We start from the raw sequence: 21,893 nt of genomic DNA, 5'->3' as shown, positions 1-21,893 counted from the left end.
GGTAGCGTTTATGTCTTAAAATTATTCTTGAATATATATTTATTCAAATGTTATTCTTATCTGAGATGTAGACTTCACAGAGAGAAAAACAGACAAAGGTAGATGCCTTCCATCTGCTGATTCACTCCCTGAATAAGGCTCAATGGCCAGAACTGAGCCTATCTGAAATGAGGAGCCAGGAGCTTCTTCCTGGGTCTCGCACATGAAGCTGTGAGCCCAAGGACTTGAGCCATCCACAGCTGCTTTCCCAGGCCATAGCAAGTAACTGGATCAGAAGTAGAGCAACTAGGACACAAACCAGCACGCAGATGGGATGCCAGGACCACAAACAAAGGATTCGTTTCCTATACCATTGCGCCAACCACAAATGTGTAACCTTTTTACAACATGTAATTTTATTAATTTGAATATATAAAATTCATTGTTAGTATTTTTATTATAGATCTACTTAATGGCTTTCTTGTGACAATTAATTGTTTAATGCTATCATTATAACTTTAAGCATTTTTGTTTGATTTTTTTCCAATAGAGTATTTCTGTTTTTTACCATTGACCTTTCTGAAGTATTGTACTTTGAGGACCCATTGTAAGTTGCTCAAAGGGCTATTGCTTCTGCGCTACTCTTATTACTTGCCTTTCACAAGAGGTATCATCCTTAGTCTAGATTCAATTTTGTCTCCCACTTGTAGGTGTTAGATTAAGCTTCTTTACTGCTTTTTAAAAAAAAGTTCTTTTAATATGTGAATTATGTTTTATTTTTTCATTCCTATGTGTTACATTCAATTATATGTGCCACAACTTTCTGAGAAACTTAAATGTATGCTTCTCATAAAAGCCAAGAACTGCAAGCATTCCAAAAGTTTATCAATATTACTGGGAGATACAAATCATATGAATAAATGATGAAATCTTATGAAGTACTAAAGTCAAATAAACTAAGCTATGTTAAAAACATGGAGGATCCAAATTGTTGAACAAAAAAATGCAAAACTATGAAAGTATAGTAGATAAAATATTTAATGTGGTTTGTATGGTGTTCAAAAGTAGCTTGTTAAAAGTACGTCACATTGTTCAGGTGGCAAGATGGCTTTACTTGAAGACAAGGAAAGTTAAGATGATGATCTTGTCTAGTGGGAGGGAATGAATTTATCAGCAGAGAGGAATACTCAGGCTGTTGAGGAGCTGCTGTCAGACCCACTTCCTGCTAGCAGTGGTTCCACTGGAATTCACTCGCTACTTAAACAATCATCAGGTGCCTGAATCTGTTACGATCAGACAGTACATATCTACTTAGTCTCCTCTGGCGGTAGTCTTTTTCATGTTACTATAATGAAATACTGGAGGCAGAATTACTTTATGGATGAAGCAGGGTTTCTTGTGGGTTTTTTTTTTATCACTATTCTTTTTTAGCTTATTTTTTTATTTGGACTCATCATTTTGGTTTAAGTTTGATGGGTCAGGGAGAGGGTATATGTGTATTTTCCTAAGTATTCACTCTGGTCTTTCTCCCTCCCACACCCTATGTAACCCTGCCAATCAAATGACTCCCTCCCATGAAATTCTTCCTCTCACCTGTGACCTAGGGGGCATTTTCACATAACTATTCCCCTTTCCAAACTCATAAGGAATCTGGTGACGAGAAGCTCTCTCCCTGCAGATGTAGCAGAAGAGATATGTATACGTCTTTCTCCCCACCTTTCCTTTCCTGACACCCTCTATTCCTGAACGTGGTCCACATTTGTCTGTTAATTCTCAACCTTCTAAATAAACCTTGCCACTGCGTAAGCTGTATAGGTGTCTGTGCTTAAATGATTTTTTAAGAGGTAAGACTCTAAGAAATAAATACTAGGCCCAAACCTAGACCACAGCAGTTCTACCTCCAAACAACACTGTCATATTAAGTGTCCACCCTCTGGTAACTCATAGTGGGGATTAAATTTCCATACTAAGTTCCAACAGGACACACTTAAAATCATATCTGGGCCACAGCACTCTACCTCTGTCCCCAAAAGTTCGTGTTCTTCTCACACCTCAAATTGTTGATTCCTTCAAGTAGTTGCGCAGAAGCCAAAGTTTCCTCTGGAACTCAAGGTAAACTCTTTATAGTTGTGCACCAACAAAAATTGAAACAATTTATTCACTTACCACATACAAAGGTGGGAAACAACTTATTCACTTACAACATAAAATGGTGGGACATACACAGAATGGACATTTCCCTTCCAAACGGCAGGAATGGACGAGTGGGAAAATGAAATTGTCTTAATGCAAAGCCACAGCCCATTAGGGCGACAACCAAACCCCGTAGTTTCACTCTGGCATCTTGTGCATGTTGAAGGGAGAGGTAGACCCCAGGGTCGTAGGTGGCCCTGCCCCTCTGGCTTTGCTGGTCATGAGCTAGATGGTTATTCTCTCAGACTGGCATTGTGTGCTGTCAACAGCTTTCTCTCATGACAGCTAGGACTTCACTTCCCAAGGCACCATTTGGAACCTCCTGCAGGAGCTTCCCACAATCCACCCCCTTCCTCCTGTCCACCATTCCTCCCACCCGCAGGATCTCCTTTAAAATCTCTCACACGGTTGGCGTAAGACCAAGTCTTTGGTGTGTCTGCTGCTGCCTTCCCATGTGGGACACGAAAGAGAACTCTGAGATAGGATGTTATCACCTTGGGCAATGGCTTCAGCCACAACACAAATGCACCAAACCTTATTCATATATTTTTTTATGTATCTCTTGTAAATTGTAAATAGATAACTTTTATCACATTTGACAAATGAATTCTAATTGGAGGATTTCATTAATTTATAAATAATGTAATTAGTGATTAACTACATTAGGTACATTTTTATTCTTCTGTGTTTTTCTCACTACTAGCTTAGTAATAAACCTGCCATTACTCTTCCTCATTGGTTTCTTGCAGATTGCAATTTTCATTTATGAGCTCTGAGAGTCTAATATTACTAAGTACTTCTCTCAGAGCAATCTAATCTGAATATTTTAATTCTATGCATTCCCTTTCTACTTACAGGCTAATGTATTTCTTACAAGATCTGCTCTTATTTTTTAGTAACTAATCAATTGTTTGTTTACATGTTTCTCATTTTTATTGCATTTCTTTTTTCCTGTATTTCAAAGTTTGAGCCTGAAAAAATATTGCTTCTGCTTGGTATAGATTATTGATGATGAATTCTTCTAGTTTGTACGTACCATGAAACCTAGCTCATGTATGTTTGGAAGGTATTTTCAGTGCCTATGGAGTTCTCTGAGGCAGTTACAATGAGCCCTGTAAGTATGCTTTAGGTAATTCCTTACCCTTCAGCTTCCACTGGTTCTACGCTGAGAACAGCTTGTCACTTTAATGGTTGTATTCGTAAACAGTGTTTGACTTCTCCCTGAATACTTTTATTACTTTCTCTCTGTTTTCAGTTGTTTCGTCATGGCAAAGCTTTTCTGAGGGACAATTTCTTCAGTGGACTAATTGACTGATTATTCTCCTGCCCATGATATATAGAAATGGTGGAATGTGCAACATGTGCCTTTTTTTTTCTTGCTAACATTAGAAAATTCTCAGATTCTTGTCTCTTATCTCTTATCTGTTCTCTGGAGCCTCTGATTCCCTTCTCCGTTTTTTAATTATAATTCTCCATGTTTTAGTCTGTAGTTTGCATTTTCAGACTTTCTAAGTGTTTTTGTTTTCACAGCTATCACTTTTTTTTTTCCTAAACTTTCAAAGTTTTATTTTTATTTCCCAGGACATGTTAAACATAGCTATTCTAAAGTGCAGGTCTGAGAACATCATTATTTGGAGCCCCTGTGGATTATTTCTTTTGTCATTTCTACTGCTTTTGATCTATGTTGTCTTGTCACCTGGTTATGTTCCAGAGGGTTCCAGATGGTGCTTATTTGAAAATTGTAAAAATAATTGCAGAAATTATAAAAATAAAATAAACCCTATGTTATTTTCCTCTACAAAGAAAAATAATAGTAATGCTCTGCTATCAATGGGGAATTTACTTAAATTCTATGTCAGGAATTAAGATCGTTCAAAAGCCGGCTTTACCACTGGTAAGCACAGATCCACCTTTAATTCACCCACAACCCAGTTTGTAACCTCTCGGGTTCTTACCCCAAATAAGTTGTACCAAGGCTCAACAAAAGATGTTGGACTTCATTTTTTCTCCCTCAACACAAAGGAGTTTCAAAATGTCTGTCCAGTTGCCCTAGACTCTCAGTTCTCTTCCGGATTTAACAGACACCTCAATGTAAAAAAATTTTTAAAATAGGCTTCTGTTCCAGGCTTCTTCTCTCAATCCAGCCACCCCTCAAATACTTTCAGCAGATTATCTTTTTTAACTTAACCTTATATCCAGATTTTTTAGTTGTCCTAGTGAGAAGTTACTTATGTCATCATTATTGTAGAATGAAAATTTTTATTTTAAAAAGCAGTTTAGTAATTCTCACTCTCCTCTCTCTGAATCTCATTACTTAGTGTCTCACTTGAGAATTTCCGATTCTTTCTTATCACATGCTACACATCCATGTTTTAATTTTCTTATTGCTTTATGTACTCCTTATTTTCCTAGATGCATTTTATGTTACTTCTTCATTTACTTTCTAGTAATTGTTTTCAAAAGCAAAATATCTTCAGTGAATCTACAAATTGATTTTTGTTAGTATGTACATTTTGGAGATGTTAATTCTTCAAATCCATAAATGTGACTTTTCCCATTTTTTTGTGTGTGTGTCTTCTACTTCTTTCCTTAATGTTTGTAATTTTCACTATAGAGACCTTTCACATCCTTGGTTAAATTCTGTGCATGGCATATAATTTTTGCAGCTACTGTGAATAAAGCTAACCAAACAACTTCTTTCTCAGTCATGGTGTTATTTGGGTATACAAATGCTATTGATTTCTAATTTTTGGAGGAAGAAGGCTGTGATTATAAAGCAAATTGACAGGGCAAGTTCAGTGGTTCAACTGGCAAATCCTCCACCTGTACCACTGGCTTTTTATATAGGCACCAGTTCATATTCCAACTGTTCCACTTCTGATTCAGCTCCCTGATTATGGACTGGAAAAGCAATGGAGGATTGCCCAAGTCCTTAGGCCCCTGCACCCTCATGAGGGACTAGGAGTAAGCTCCAAGGTCCTAGCTTTGGAGTCCATTTGAGGAGTAAACCAACATACAGAAGATCTCTCTCTCTCTCCCTGTTCTTCTCTCTTTCTCAGTATGTGTGGGTCTCATTCTTTCTGTAAGTCTGCCTTTCAAATAAAAATTTAAAAGTGCATTGATAGAATACTATGGCAAAAAAATAAATGAAGAAAAAAGACAGGAGGAAAGGTGAAAGGGTTGAAAATATCTTTATGTGCTTAAAATTGTATGCATGAAATATGTTCTCTTTAGGTAAACAAAAATCAGAAATGCAAATTATTATCCATCCCCACACAGACCTGCTGAACCAGGGATCTATGGTGGGGTCTGGCCCACTGTGTTTCAGCAATTCCCCTTGGAAGTATATGTTCTGTAACAGGTCTATACCACTTCCTGCACGCAGTGACAGATTCCAGGAGAAGCAGCACACAGAGTTCTCCCAGTACCAATCTTCACTTCAGCACTGGGAGTGTGTGCTGAGTTCACCTCCCCCATCTGAAAATCTTTCTCTCTCTATGTCCCTCCAAGCTGTAATAGCTTAACATTTAGCTATTTGTCTCAGCGAGACACAGAACAAAGCTTGGAAGGACACCAGTTTTTCAAATGCCAAAGGACAGACGAGTGGGTACTGTGTTCAGTGACACTGTTGAATGGCAGGGTCAACCAGCCCAAAGGCTGCCCTACCAATGGATTCTTCATAGCTGAATAAGGAAGATTTCTTTTTGCTTAGATCTGTAAAATTGGGGCTTTTCTAGAAAATTTCTCCATAAGCAAAGGTTATGAACTTCAATATTTTGAAAGTGTTATTGCTTCGGCCCAGGCCTCTGGTGTCAGCAAGCTAAAGTCAAATGCCCTGACACACCAATAAAAATTCAATTTCATTGTGAAGAAAATGGCATTCTAGGTAAAATGACAGACATAAGCATTAAAGTGATAGTCTCAGCTACCAAACAGCCAACGGAAGTTTTCATCACAGAGTAGAAAACCCTAGATCCATGGAACAAGAATTAAATTCAACTTTTAGCTTCACTCATCCCCTCTAATAACTTCCATAAAATTAAATAAAATATGTAGAATTGCACCTGATAGGTTCCTCAACTCTGATACTTACTCAGGACTGATGCATTGACCTTTCAGAGCTAAAACATTTGCAGGCATTTTGAGGCCAATTTACTCCACTGGAAATTGATCAAATAGATTTGAAAATTGATCCTTCACTGTGTTTAGGGAGAGCCAGGTGATTGATTTTTAAAAACACATGTGGTAGGGACAGTGTCGGCAGACTACGTTGCCACTTACATCACCAGCACCTCATATAAGCTCAAGTCATTTTTTTTTTATTTTTAATTCATTAATTACATTGTATTATGTGACACAGTTACATAGGTACTTGGGTTCTCCCCACCCCTCTCCAAACCCTCCCACCATGGTGGATTCCTCCACCTTGTTGCATAACCACAGTTCAAGTTCAGTTGAGATTCCCCCATTGCAAGCATATACCAAACATAGAGTCCAGCATCTTATTGTCCAGTCAAGTTCAACGGCTTCTTAGGTATACCCTCTCTGGTCTGAAGACAGAGCCAGCAGAGTATCATCCCGATCAATTAAAAGCTCCAACATAACATCAGCAAAAATTTACATCATTATGGAATTAATTAACATAGTAATGAGTAACCAATATGTTAAAAGTAAATGCGAGTTCTTAACCATCTTCTGTGACCACCTCATTGACATTTCAATTTTAGTTTATACAACATATAACATACATAACATAACATGTTATACATAACATCATATCATCTTAAATTAAGGCAAACATGTGGTATTTAACCTTTTGGGATTGGCTCATTTCCCTTAGCATTACGGTTTCCAGTTGGGCCCATTTGGCCACAAAGAACTGCATTTTGTTTTTTTTAATAGCTGAGTAGTATTCCATGGAGTAGATGAACCATAGCTTTCTTATCCAATCTTCTGCTGATGGGCATTTTGGTTGTTTCCATGTTTTTGCAATTACTGATTGTGCTGCTATGAACATAGGAGTGCATGTTGGTTTCTCATAAAACAAGTGTTCTGGATATATTCCTAGGAGTGCTATTGCTGGATCATACGGTATGTTGTATTTGAGTTGTTTGAATGTTCTCCATACTGATTTCCATAGACGCTGTACCAGCCTGCAGCCCCACCAGCAGTGGAGTAGGGTTCCCTTTTCCCCGCAACCTTGCCAGCAAGTGTTGTTGGTGCTTTTATTCATGTGGGCCAGTCTTACTGGCGTTAGGTGGTACCTCATTGATGTTTTAATTTGGGTTTCCCTTATTGCCAGGGAACTTGAGCATTTTTTCATATGTTTATTTGCCATTTGGGTTTGTTCCTTTGTGAAGTGTCTGCCCATTTCTTGAGTGGCTTGTTTGTTTTGACATTTTGGTTGTTTTGTAGCTCTTTGTATATTCTGGAGATTAGCCCTCTATCACCTACGTAGTGTGCAAAGATCTTCTCCCATTCTGTGGATTGCTTTTTACTTTGTTGATTATGTCCCTTGCTGTACAGAAGCTTCTTAGTCATCAAGCTCAAGTCTTAATTGTTCTCCTTCCAATCCAGGTGCCTGATGACGCACTTTGCAAAGCACAAGATGGCCTAAGTAGGTGGGCACCCATCATCTGGGTGAAAGACATGGATGGAGGTTGAGGCTCCTAGCTTAGGCTGGGAACAACGTCACCTAAGTCTGTGTGGTTGAAAACAGAAGCTCATTCCTGGAAAGAAAAGTAAAAACCATTTATGCAAACGGATGGTAGACTGAATGTAAGTCCTTCTTCTTCCCCTGGTGTTCTCCCATCCCAGCTCATATGATGGACAAATATGAAATGATGCATTTTTCTTCAGTTAAGTAATAACATACAAAGTGTTCTAAGAACTTATTCGTCGCAAATAACTATCAGTGATTCAGAGGCATCATTGGAAAGAATGTATTTCCCCAGCAGTTAATGGATTAATGCCTAAACCCAAAGGGGAGGTAATAAGATACCATATAAAAGCAAAATGTGAAACACTCATTTTGAAAGTCAACACCAAAAGAAACATTGTTTTATTTTTAGTAACAAGTTAATTTTTATAATATTTACATAGTTAAGAAGAATGTGTACTACTAACAAGGGTGGAGAAGGCCAAGAAATGGGGCAAAGTTGGTGAGATAATTATATCCTAATTTTTTTTCTTCCTGTATCTGGGAGTGGGGGGCAGAGAAGGGGAGAAGGGCATTCCTAGCAACCTAACCACCTCAGTCCCTGGGGATGGGGAACTGCCACTTGATGTCATCCCAGGGCCCCAGTGTGGAACATGTTCTGAGGGTACTGCTTAAGTGGTTTTGATAGTTCTGAGATGCTGTTGATTTTGTTGCTCCAAGGTTGAGAAAATCATACCAAGCTCCATTGGCTGACACAGTCCACGCTAGAGTCTCCACTCAACCATATACTTGCTGTCAACGCTTTGCCAGGATTGTCCAATTTGTTCTGCCATTCAAGGTACTTGATGTCTTCTGAGGCCTTAATGATCTGTTATGTCCCCTGTGTGTATCTGGGCATGCCCTTCAATGCACAGGCTTCACAACCAAGGAGACCCAATTCTGACATGTGTACTCCACAGTCAGACTACAGATCCTGTGATTTTTTCCTGTGGTTGGAATTTTGCATCCAGTGGTGCAGCTGGGGCAGCCCCCAAAGAAACTTCGTCAGAGATGACCCCAGACCAGACTCCTGTGTTTGCCAGCCGGTGCAGATCCAACTCTGTCACTCACATCAGACTATACACACACTGGTGGCTGCAGTCCTCTAGTTAGTTCTGTGCCCATTTCCATCTCTTACACAAGCCGAGAGATGCTGTAGCCCAGTCCATCCCTGCCCACCACATACAAAGCCCTCTTACATACCAGCAGGAAGTGATCTCCAATAACCCCCCAGCAGGCCCACCCCCAGTCTCAGTTTCTACACATGCTGGTATATGCAGCAGACTGGCCTGGAATGTCCCACATTACATTCAGCTCTCATACACATCAATGAGCATTGGAGCCTAGCTCAACCCAACAAACCCCACTATCCAGACCACACCTAACCTGGCAGGTGCTGTCTGTCCAGCCAGGCCACCCCAGTTCTCTTTCTCATGCTCACCAAAGGAAGCTACAGCTAGAAACATTGTTTTAGCACTGTGAATGAAACAATTTAGCTTAAAAGCACTAATATTTTTAAAAGTTCGTTGCATTATTTGTACATAAAGAGTCAAATATTTGCTCTCATTGTTCTTTGGCTAACCTTCTCACCTGGTAGTGGGTTTGGAATGCTCTGAGGTTTTCTTTTGCTGTTGATGGTGTAGAACTACCAACGCTGCTGCTGCTCTTAACATTTAAGGAGCAGGCGATCTGCTGTGAAATGTTCTAGCACTCTGTAATGCCACAGTTTGGTCCTCTACATGAACAAAGGAGAAGACAGGTGAGTTAGGTTGATTGACCCCTGAATTTTTCTGAAAGGAAGAGCAAGATAAATGCAGCCCCAGTTCTTGATAGGGATGGAGTGGAAGATGGATGGTGAGGTTCTGTAAGCACCATGGAGGGCAGCATGCCGGCCCAGAGCCAAGTGCAGGACAAACAGTCCTGAGAATTAGATTGCTGCAACGATGCTCCCAGAATCATTCTTCTCGGAGACCAGAAGTATATGGTGTTGCCTTTTGCAATTTAAGAACTACTTTCGTTAACATACCTTATAGAAGGCATGCTTTTGGCCAATTTAGATCTCAAGAAACATTCAATGAGTTGTGGGTACTTTTATGGTTATCATTCAACAGATAAGATATCAAAGGTTTGTGGGTTAATAGAAATTATCAAGTCCTCTCTTGTGAGTGGATTCAAACCCAAGCATCCTAGCCTGTGTGGAAGCAGGCAACACATTCCTAAATGATTACAACATGCCATTATCCTGCAAGCAACAATCTTGTGCAAAGCTAGACAAAAATGCACTCAGATTTCAAAAGGTGATTCTTCCCAGCAAGGCTCTTCAACCTATCACAGTCGAGACTACCTTGGATGGACATCTGACAGCACTTTGCACCTGACCAAGTGTTCCTCCACTCTCGCACTTCACTTCTCCTCCAGTGCCCTCCTCTCACACAGCGTGATAATTCAAGGTCAGAAGGCCCCTTAGACCTCATTCCAAATCCAAACAATGTGCATGAGTCCACATGCCATCCCTTCTTCAGAGAAACCATCTACAACACAAGCCAGCCTCTGTTTTGCTTCTGTATTTGCCTCATACACATGATGTTTTAGCACATGAAGACTCTTTGCCCACCAAATGTCTATGGGCAGAAAGGAAATGGGAATTGAATTGTAAAACACATAGACCTGTTCATACAATGTCAACTAGTTCATAGACTCCTTGAACACCTGCCCTAGGATGAATTGTGTCGAAGACATTTTAATGAAACAAAATGCTTAATTTAAAAAATTTATTGGAAATGCAGAGTGTCTGAGATAGAGTTCCTCCATCTGTTGATTCAGTTTCCAAATACCAAGTACAGCCATGACTGAAGCAAACAAAATTCAGGAGCCCAACCCCTTTCTGTATCTCTCCCTACTCCCCTGTGAACAGCAGGCATCCTAATATTATGCCATCATCTCTACTGCCACAGTGAGCATTATCAGGAAGCTGGATCAGAGATGGAGCTAGGGTGAAACCCAGGCACTCATATGAGATCTAGGCCTTCCATCTGCATTTCAGAACACTTGCTTGAGCTGAGCTGCAAAGAGCTCAAGCTTGGAGTTGGTGCTTAGATCGGATTATCTTTTCACTGCAGTTCAACCGTAGGAGAAACAAACATCAGCCAACAGCAAACTCAACAAAAGTATTCATCAGCTTCGTTTGTACTACCTTGGCTCCACCAACAGAAGATAGAGAGAGTGCTGTTAGGACAACAGACACAGCAATGGTAGATGGGCCATTCCCATCTGTTCCTAAACCCTCACCTAGCCTGATGCAGTCAACAAGCAGGCAAAACAGTGTTTGACTGTCAATGCAAATCCTAACCAGGAGTTTGGCAGACAGCAGGCCCTGGCACTCAGTAGGGTATACAATTTCCAGGGACTAAACATTCCTGCAACCCTTTTAGACTCCACCAGATGCTTTCAAGGTTACCTTCCCTGATTATGAAAATAAACAAACAGCAGTGTTCTTCCAGGGAAATGTACTGGTGCACATCACAAAACACAAACAGGTGCCTATGCCACAAAATTTAAGGAGGTATAATGAAGCAAAGGCTGACCTTCGCCTTACAGGGCCCTGAAAGTGAGCAAGAGCTTCCTTAAATTCTGCCCCAGGCTCCTAACTCTTCAGATCCTGCAACTTCACATTCCAAATTTGCACAACCTTGCCTCCTCCTTAATTTCTGCGCCCTAGGCACTTCAATTGTCTTATCCAGGGCCAGACACCGGTGTTATATGAAGTGAACCAGCGTGTTTTTCTCTAAGGACACCGCTGCTGGTTTATTTTCACAGACAATGAAGTTAACCTTGAATGCACCCGGGTGAGTCTAGGAGGGTGGCAACAACACTCTGTCCGTGAAAGCTGAACACCCTCAGTGTGTGCCAAGGACTGGAATCTACTGAATTACTTTCTCATTTGCATGGAAAGCCAAACAAACTCGCCTCATCCTGACCTTGCATTGTACACTAAGTGGTACTCAATACAGATTTGTGGGTTTAAATGTTCTTACTCCTCATCATGCTATTATTTTTCTTGATAATCATTTTAATCAGATACACAAAGAAAGTAAACAAGTTGTGCTCAAAACAAATTTGTGTAAACTTCAAAATGACTTTTAAAATTTTAATGTGCATGAAAATCATTTGTTGAACATATTTTATAAGATTTATTTATTTATTTGAAGGGAAGAATTACGGAGGCAGGAAAAGAAACAAAGAAAGAGATCTTCTATCTGCTGATTCAGTCCCCAGATGGACACAGTGGCCGGGATTGTGCCAGGCCAGAACCAGAAGTTGAGAGCTTATTCTAGCTCTCCCACATAGATGCGGGGTCCAATCACCTGTACCATCTTCTGCTTTTTCCAGGCCACTAACAGAGAGTTAAATTGGAAGTAGAGCTGCCGGGATTTTAGCCAGTGCATACATGGAATGCCTGAACTGCAAGCAGGGGTTTTACAAGATGCACCACAGTGCCAACCTTGTGGGGCATCTTAAAAGTACATGTTATGGGGCCCGGCAGCATGGCCTAGCGGCTAAAGTCCTCGCCTTGAAAGCCACGGGATCCCATATGGGCGCCGGTTCTAATCCTGGCAGCTCCACTTCCCATCCAGCTCCCTGCTTGTGGCCTGGGAAAGCAGTCGAGGACGGCCCAAAGAATTGGGACCCTGCACCCACGTGGGAGACCTGGAAGAGGTTCCTGGTTCCCAGCATCGGATCGGCGCGCGTCGGCCCGTTGCGGCTCACTTGGGGAGTGAATCATCGGATGGAAGATCTTCCTCTCTGTCTCTCCTCCTCTGTGTATATCTGTCTCTCCTCCTCTGTGTATATCTGGCTGTAATAAAATGAATAAATCTTAAAAAAAAGTACATGTTATGGGGTGGCTGTACATGCTAATCCTCTTTCTGTAGTGGTTATCTTGCACACCTATTTCCAAATGAAGACATGCTCTGAAGTACTAAGGACTAAGACTTCATAATATAAACTTTTTAAGAACATAATTCAGTGCATAAAGTCATTTCACTCTATTTCTAACATTTTGATCCGGGGGGAAAAAAAAGTCCAATAAGGGGCCAAAGATTTCGCATGGCTGTTTTTCATAAGCACTCCTGGGATTCTGATCCTAAAAAGCACAATGTGGGGCCCAGCGGCATGGCCTAGCGGCTAAAAGTCCTCGCCTTGAAAGCCCCGGGATCCCATATGGGCGCCGGTTCTAATCCCAGCAGCTCCACTTCCCATCCAGCTCCCTGCTTGTGGCCTGGGAAAGCAGTCGAGGACAGCCCAAAGCTTTGGGACCTTGCACCCGCGTGGGAAACCCGGAAGAGGTTCCTGGTTCCCGGCATCGGATTGGTGCGCACTGGCCCGTTGCGGCTCACTTGGGGAGTGAAACATCAGATGGAAGATCTTCCTCTGTCTCTCCTCCTCTGTGTATATCCGCTTTCTAATAACAATAAAATCTTAAAAAAAAAAAAAAAAGCACAATGTGGAAGGAACCCTTCTCTGGGCTCTGTGTGCTTCAATTCCCTTGGGAAGCTCTCTCAACTTCCCTTCCTACTTCTTATTTTTGTTAAGACATTCCTGCTTCATTTCACCACTAGTCTATACGAGTTGAGGCTTTTTGTCCTCATCTCTATAGCTTCAATCCACATCCAATGTCTTCAGTCACCAACCAAGACAAATTTCATCATGAAAGAAAATGAAATTTCTCCTTGAATCTGCACCCAGTGCTCAAGTAACATAGTCACTAAGAAACACAACAAAACATGAGAAGTCAAGTTTTCAATCCCTCTCTATGACCAGTCTGGCTTCTTCAATATAGCCAGTGCCATAGATGTTTTAGAAAGAAATTACCAGCAAAGTTCCTAAGTGAAGAGAAATAGCCACAGCATTAAGCACAACCCCTGACTGGGAGGCATTCAAGTGTCCCATATGAATGCCTCAGGAACACAAAGTACTTATTACCAGGCTAGCAGCCAACCTAACCAATCACTGGGCACTGGTGGCAATAAAATATTACCAGCTCCAGTCAGCTATACCTGCCCTCTCTTAGCTCCAATTTATGCTAACTCTGGGACTCTCAAGAAAACACTTTCCCAAGAGATTCCACAGATCTTATGTTTCTAGTTTGACTGCACACAGCTAGAACAACATTTCCCCACCTACAAGCAGCTCCAACTTGGAAGCAGAACATTCAACTCCAAGCAATATTTCTCCCTTGAAATGCTTGTACAGAAGTCTATAAATTACTCAGGATCTTAAAGATGCCATTCAGCTCTCCTTTTAACAACATGCAAGAGGCTAGAGACATTTCCTTCCCTTTCAATCAGATCTGTCTCTCTAGCACATGGCATTCTGCCTCTAACATTTACTCGAATGAAGGCATTTTATATAAAATTCCAAAAAATGTAAAAATAAGAATCATTTATGATTTCCAACTGGGTCTGTTTTGATCAGATTAAAATAAAAATGTTTACAGTATTTGGATAAGAAAAATCAGAAGCAAAATGAAAAACAAATCAAGAACTATTTCTGATTAAAAAACATGAGATATTAAGATGTAGACATATGATAAAATTTATTGCAATGCATCAAGAGATTCTCTCAAAAAGGCTTTATTTTCCCAATTCAATCCATGTCTGTGCAATAAAAGGCCTGAAACAGCATTTCAAGGGTTTCTCAAGGCTGCGATGATAAAGACCCCAAAGTCTCCAATTTACAGGAAACCATTGACGTGACCTCACCTGGAAAAGTAATGCACTTCAAGAATATCAATATTCCAGAAATCCAAGAAAAATGCATGCATAAATGCGTGCAGCTTCAGTACAGGTAATGTTATGATAAGCTAACCAATAATGAAAGCCCACCCTTTCTCCTAGGAAAAATGTGTCCAACGTGGCAAACTTGCCAGTACCCATGTGATCTCATCCATTATCCCCAATTACACAGGAATCTAGAAATACTCTTCAAAGTATTTGAGGTTTTTCTCCTTTCTCCTCTTTCCACCTATGAAGGCAATACAGAGGTCTGTTGCCTGGCACGTCAGCAGCAAGAGCTAGTCATGAGATGGAACGCCACCACCTTAAGCCTGATGGAATCCAATGATGGAACAACCTGGAACTCCAAAGTATCTCTGATCTATAAACTAGTTGTGAAAACTACCTGTCTCCAGCCTTCTTATTCATTAGACAATAGGTGTGAAATGAACCAGTAGTTCTGCAAGTGAGGCAGCTGAATCTAGAAGCCTTGTCAGTCTTGATTTGACCAGTGACTTCTGTTGCCTTTTTTCTGTCCAACTCTTTGAGATTGTCATTTCCTAGCATTCCTTGCAAGTGCCATGCCCTCTGCAAAGTAACCTCTTTTATAGTATTACCTCCTATCCCAACAGGCTGACTGACTCTCAGTTTCTTGTGAGAGCATACAAGACAGTCTGAGTCCTGTTCATGCTGTGAATGATTCAGAAAGGCAGAATTCCACCTCATCTTGGGCTGAGTCCTAGAATTTCCTTTGCTAGACTGTCCCAGGTTCAGAAGGAGATACTTTTGAGACCATCTCGTTTTAAATTATGTTAAAGCTTTTCTTTAAGTTACAAACTAGAGACCTGGCTTCAGTATTCTCTGCCTGGAGCAGTCCCCAGGACAGTAACCCCAGCCTTTGACCATGGATGGGGTGCTTATGGTTTATATGGCATGAGGAATTTGCAGATATAACCAGCTGCCCCTAAGTTAAGAGAAAGGGAGAATACCCTAACTAGGCAAGCTTTAATGAAGACAAGAAGCAGTCACAGTCCTTGTTCTTTCTGATCCTGACAAAGTGGTCATGAGGACAGTGGGCAGGGAGCCTCTGGCAGCTGAAAGGGATCCTCTCCAAGAAGTTAGCAGAAGTATAAAGATCTTCATCTGCTGCCTAGAAGAAAATTAATTGTGCCTACAATTTGGGTTTGGGAAAGGGCCCCAAGGCACAGATCAAACTTGTCCCAACTGACACCTTGACTTCGGGCTTATGAGCGGAGCACCCATCAGGCATGCACCCTAGGACATAGAGATTCTGTGGTTTTTAGCCTCCAAATTTGTGGTGATTTGCTCTGTAGTAATAGAACACCAATCTCGACAATACAAGAAAACTGGTAACATTGCCCCGTTCACAAACTGCACAGTAAAGCATGAGAAGTGCACACTTCACGCTTCTTTTTCCTACCTACGAGAGGAAATTTTCAGGCACTTTAGTTTCTCTGCCTGTACCACACGTCTACTTCTATTCCAGGTCCTTTAGCCATACAGCAAGACACATGTAGTGTGGGAAGAGGAGCGGGACAGAGGTATCCAGGAGGCCTTGGAAAAGACTGGAACCTCCAAAGAAGATAATCCCCAGGGGACCAACAGGATTTAGGATGAAGTTTTGAAGCACTGACATGGAGAGCTATGAAAGCTTGACTTTTTAAGCCTGTGAGAACATCAGAAAGAATCTATCGTCCTTGCTAATACTGTGAGATTTTAGACTTGCATGCAAGTACTGGAAAAAGAAGCCTTATTTTGTGATCAGAATAAAGGTGAGACTTCTCCTCTCATGTGTTGTAATGCTCAGCAATCAGATGCACTAGGCTTTGTTCATGGCAATTGTTATGTGGTGGATGAGGAAATGGAGGCTGACAGGTGTTAGACAATTTCCAGGAGTTATTCAGCTGATTATCAGCCCAACAGCAATTTAGACTTTAGGATGCCTCCCCACTATAGCCTGGCAATCTCAGGAGCGTCCTTTCTCTAGCTCCAAGGATTCATGTTTCCATAAATATTCCCTTAGAGCAGATTGCTCCACTCCAGGTACTTAGCCTCTTTTTCCCATCAGGATCTTTACTTTCTCCACATTTAGATGAACTAGACATAGGCTTCATGAAGATAAGTATACTCAGAGAAAATTAAAAATAACCCATTCCCCGTAGTGTGTCTAGAAAATAAAAGGAGCTTGACTGTGGGTGAAGGGGAGAGATAAAGGGAGAAGCCAAACCCAGCCTCGTAATTGTCCAAGAACTCAGGGATGGGGAACTGCCACTCAGTATCAACCAAGGGCCCAAATGTGGCCTATGTTCTGAACAAGCAGTTTGGATAGTTCTGAAATGCTGTCAATTTTGCCAATCCAAGGGGTGAAGCAACCCTCCCAGTGTCCATTGACTGACATAGTTGACCTCAAGTTCATTCACCCAGACTTTCGCTGACATCCAATTTGCTGTTCTCCTTCCTCTGTTACAGTAACAAAGGGGCTGTTACGTTCTCCACATGCACCCGGGTCTACATCCACTGCTCCGCCTTTTTCACCTAGGAGGACACATTTTTGCAGGCAAGTCCAAGGACCCGGGCCAGATGACCTGAGCCCGCCAGATCCTCTACACCTACGGCTCATGAATCTAGCACCCATCTTACAAGAATGCGCAGCAACCCAGACCAAGCGACCCAAGCCCCACCAGATTCCCTACCCCAGGGGCGCATGAGCCTGGCACCTACCACACAGGTAGGTCTAGGACCTGGGCCAAGCAAACAAGCCCTGCCAGATCTCTGGTCCCTGGTGCTCACAAACTCAGAACCCACCTGGGAAGCAGGCCCCAGTTCCTGTACCAGGTGACTCAAGCCCCACAGGATCCTGCCCCTCACCTTGGGGCTCACAAACCCAGTACCCACTGACCCGAGGCTGGCATGGCTCACCTCACCTCACCTCAGCATGCACTACCGTATTGTGCAGCCTGGCTCAGTATAGTCTGCCCCTAGTTCAGCTCCTGCCGGTGAGTGCTACAGTCTATCCCAGTCCAGCCTGAGCCCTGCCCTGGCCCTAATGTGAACTAGCTGGTGTTGCAGCTCGACCTAGCTCCTCCTGCACCTTGTCCTGTTCTCAGATTTGCCAGTGGATGTTATGAACTGACCCAGCCTGGTCTCTCCCTAGACCTGACCCACATAGATGGCAATGGGTACTGAAATCTGGCGTGGTCTGGCCTGCCTTGATTCTTGCACCCACCTACAGGGAATGCATCCTGACAAAGGAGTTTCCCAAGCCCCTCTATTGGGTCTGTGTCCACCTCCTGTCCTAGCAGGAACAGTGGCCTCAACCAGCCCAGACCTGTTCTGGCTCTTGCTATTGGGTGTTACAGCCCATCAATACCTGGTCTGAGCCCAAACCCAGACACAAATTTCATGTGGTTCAACGGGAGTGAAGACCTAGCCCAGCCTGTTCTAAACCTACCCTAGCTCTCACAAATACCAGTGGGTGCTGGAGTGCAGACCAGTGTGTTGCTCACAGAAGCAGTCCAAGTGTGTCATCCTTGCACAAGGACCATATTAATGTTCTTTGTATGGTTCCAATTTTAGTATATGTGTTGCTGAAGTAAGCACAAATAAATAAATCTTGAAAATGAAATAACTCTTCAAAACTCATAAACTTCTAGTTGAGAGGGTGTGTGTGTGTGTGTGTGTGTGTGTAAGAAAAAAGGAGAGAATACATGTATTGTCCAGCAGCAAAATAATTCCAAATCTGCTTCTCACATCATAAAACGTTTCTCTTATTCCCACCTGCTGAACTTGAGGAGATCTTCTAGTTACATGAGGAAGTAATTGGTCCACAGGAGCCTGCTGAAACTAAGAGCCAGATGTGGGTTCTCAGCCATCCGCTCCTGCCTTCCATTCTCCGTTCAAAGGCGAATTCTGCTTCTCCGGAAGCTGAGCCGTCTGAGAGCCTCCTGGCATCCTCTCTCCAAATTTGCATTTGGCAATTCCAAGCGCTGCATTCTGCCAAATCTACTTCAAAAATGCCACCCTGGAGGTTTTATAAGCCAGTACAAAGGCATGCTATAATAGTTTGTACATTTTGGTATTTTCCCTTGGGAACTGCTAGAATAATCCACCAGTAAGTGGAAGCCAGCTGCTAAGTGTTGATATTCAGAAGTTAGCATGAGCAGTCATGGTTGATAATTGATCACATTACAAATATGCCAAGCAGTAGCCCCATGTGTCATGAAACACATGTCATGAAGCCCTAGATGAAATGTCTACTCAACAACACACTAAGCCACATGGTAGGTTACATGCATCTAGGGAGTGAGCTGTGCCAGAGAGCTAACCAGTTCATTTCATTTTCTCAACCCCAGATATTACAATGCCTCCCGCTTGTTTTCTCTCATTCACAAAGTGAGAATAATCTCTCACTTTCTTATTATTTACTGATTTACTTTTAAATATAGTGAAGTAACAAGAACCTCAACTTGGAAATCTGAAGATTACTTTAAAACTAAACACCTGATGAACAAGACTAGTGATTCTATCTAATAAAATATAGATTTTTTTCTTTAAGATACTTAGAAAATATCTGCTTATTCTTCCCATGTAAGATATGTGGTTTTGCATCTAGAAGCATTAAAATAATGGGATTGAAGAGGTGAAATCTGATGAAGAAAACACACTTAGAGTAACTGACAAATTGACATCAAGGGAAAAGAGAAAGAATTTTAAAGAGAGACTATGAGAATCAAAACCATAATTCATTGAACCTTTTAGTGTAACGCCAACTAACCCAATATTCTCCAGGAGCCCTAAAGGCACTGGATTTTATATAACACCAAATAATTGATGTAGTTAATAATAACCTGTATAAGTGCTTGTCATGGCAGAATTCATCAAAAGAAAAAAAGGTGAAATAGCCTTATCATTGAACAAGGGAATAACAATAATTAAATTAGAGTACTCACACAATTGAATATTTTATAGCTGTTAAACTGTGTGAAAAAAAGAAGTTTGTAAATCAGTCATAAAAGCATCTTGAAAAATGATAAAACTCCCCAGCTGTAGGTAACTGCTTGGGTTGTGTTGTACCTAGGCAACACAACCTAGCACATGGGAGAAAAGCGGCTGCTGGCATTCTGTGCCTGGTTAATGCCAAATTTGTGTTAATTATATCAGTATACCAGCATAGTTGCTTATTCTTTTTTTAATATAAGTAGAAAATGCAGGAAACACTGGGCCGGGATATACCACCCCACCCCCACAGCCAGGGGAACTGCAGATTGCCCAGGGAAGGGGATCTGGGGACACACTAAGTGGTTGCGGCTGGGGGCATGTTTGAGTGGGGAGAAATGACTTCTGGGGTCTTCCACAAACCACTCACTGCATTCGCAGGTAAGAGAGTTGAGACAGAGTGGTTTAGAAGAGAGAACCACAGGGCATGGCTGGGTCGGGTCAAAGCACCTGCTCACATGGGAGACCTTGACCAGGCTAAATAACATCACTTGCCACATGCAGCCACATGCAATAGATGGGGTTTGGGGGCATGCCTAGCTGGGCTAGGCTGCAGTACATGCCCATGAACGTTGGAGCCGTGTCAGGCTGGGCTGCCACACCACCAAAACACGAAACAAATCTGGGGGCAGATTCTACAGGAGAATTGTGGGCTTGATTTTGTGGGGCTGAAGAACCAGCCTGTTTATGCAGAGTGGTGGGGTTGGTGACAGACCACAGAAGTTACTGCCTAAGAACCCACCTGACACAGGAGATGGGGTTGGAAGGTGGCCAGGTAGGGCCAGACTGCAGCACCCACTGGCATATGCAAAGGCCAGGACAAGCAATACAGCAGTACTAATCACCATTTGAGTAGGCTGAGATAGGGGAAAAGCCAGGCAATACCCGGCATGCGTGAGAGGCAGGACAGGGTGTGGACCACCCCTGGCTAGGCTAGGCTGCAACACCCAACAATGAGAGTTAAGACTGTGGATGGGCCATGCCAAGCTGAGTGGAAGCTCCTGCCAGCATGCACACAATTTGGTACTGGCGATGGGTGCGGAAACTCTGGGGACTCCTTTGCTAAACTACAGCTCCTGCTGGCAAGTGCCAGAGCTGGGGCTGTGGGTGGACCAAACTGGGCAAGGCTGCAGCACCCCCAGCATGCATATGGGTTGGGTCTAAGAGTGGGCCAGACTGGACAAATCTCCAGTACGCACTAATGCTCTCAAGAGTCACAATGGACATAGGACAGGCAGGGCCAAGCCACAACACCCACTGGTGTTCACATAAAAAACAACTGGGGGTAGACTGGGCTGGGCTAGGCTAGCGTCTCATCACTGAAAGTCAGAGTGAGTGTGGACCAGTTGGGTTAAGCCACAGGCCCCACCAGTGAGTGTCATAACTGGGGGCTGTCCATGTTAGTCTGGGTATCAGCACCTGCCAGCACATCTGAGATCTGTTGGTGGGAGTAGATGTGGTAGGGAGATTGGGAGAATTCTACTGATAAGCTGCCGCTCCCACTGGTAAGCGAAAGAGCCAGGGCTGGGAGCAGGCCAGAGCAAGCTGGGCTGCAGCACCCTTTGGCATATGTGTGCCAGGCAGGGTCAGTCCACAGCACACATTGGCATGAGTGATAGACAGGATGGGGTGCAGGGCAGGCCAGGCCAGGCCAGGTTAGACCACAACACCTGCCAATTCACATGAGAGCTGGGGCTGGGAGTAGGCCTGGCTGGACTATCCTTCTGTACCCACTGGTGAGAGCTGGACTGGGTGCAGACTAGGCTGAGCCAGACCATAGCATCTGCTGGCAAATGGTAAGACTGGGGGCAGGCCATCTCAGACTAAGCTGCAACACCCGCTGGCACATGCAAGATCAGGACTGGGAGCGAGCCTAGTAGGGAAACCTCTGGGACTCACCAGTTAGGCTGCTGCTTCCAAGTAAGCATGAGAGCTGGGAGTGGGGGAAGATCAGCCCAGACAGGGCTGTATTATCCATCAGCCAGCATTTGGCTGTGTCTGGAAGCAGGTGAAGCTAGGTTAGGATGCCGGACCTACTGGCATAAAAGAGAGCCAAAGTGGGTGTGGGTTAGCCAGGTTAGGCAAATTCGGAAAATGAGTATTAATCACATCAGGCTGGACTGAAGTACCCCCTGGCAGCCACAAGGTCCCAGAGCTGGGAGCATGTCTGTCAGGAGGGCATTCCCCTGCTAGGCTGTACCTACCACTGGTGAGCACAAGAACCAGGGCTGGGG

At 42.8% G+C, this 21,893-nt stretch overlaps 1 pseudogene; it reads right to left on the bottom strand.

The window, feature by feature from the left end:
* Window positions 1–18,181: 18,181 nt before the first annotated feature.
* LOC118758970 (U6 spliceosomal RNA) lies at window positions 18,182–18,264 on the bottom strand (annotated as a pseudogene).
* Between the last annotated feature and the right edge of the window lie 3,629 nt (window positions 18,265–21,893).

Source organism: Ochotona princeps, chromosome 3 (assembly GCF_030435755.1).
Source record: "Ochotona princeps isolate mOchPri1 chromosome 3, mOchPri1.hap1, whole genome shotgun sequence".
NCBI lineage: Eukaryota > Metazoa > Chordata > Mammalia > Lagomorpha > Ochotonidae > Ochotona > Ochotona princeps.
The sequence above is the reverse complement of the archived record's forward strand: the minus strand, read 5'-3'. Positions and strand labels throughout refer to the sequence as shown.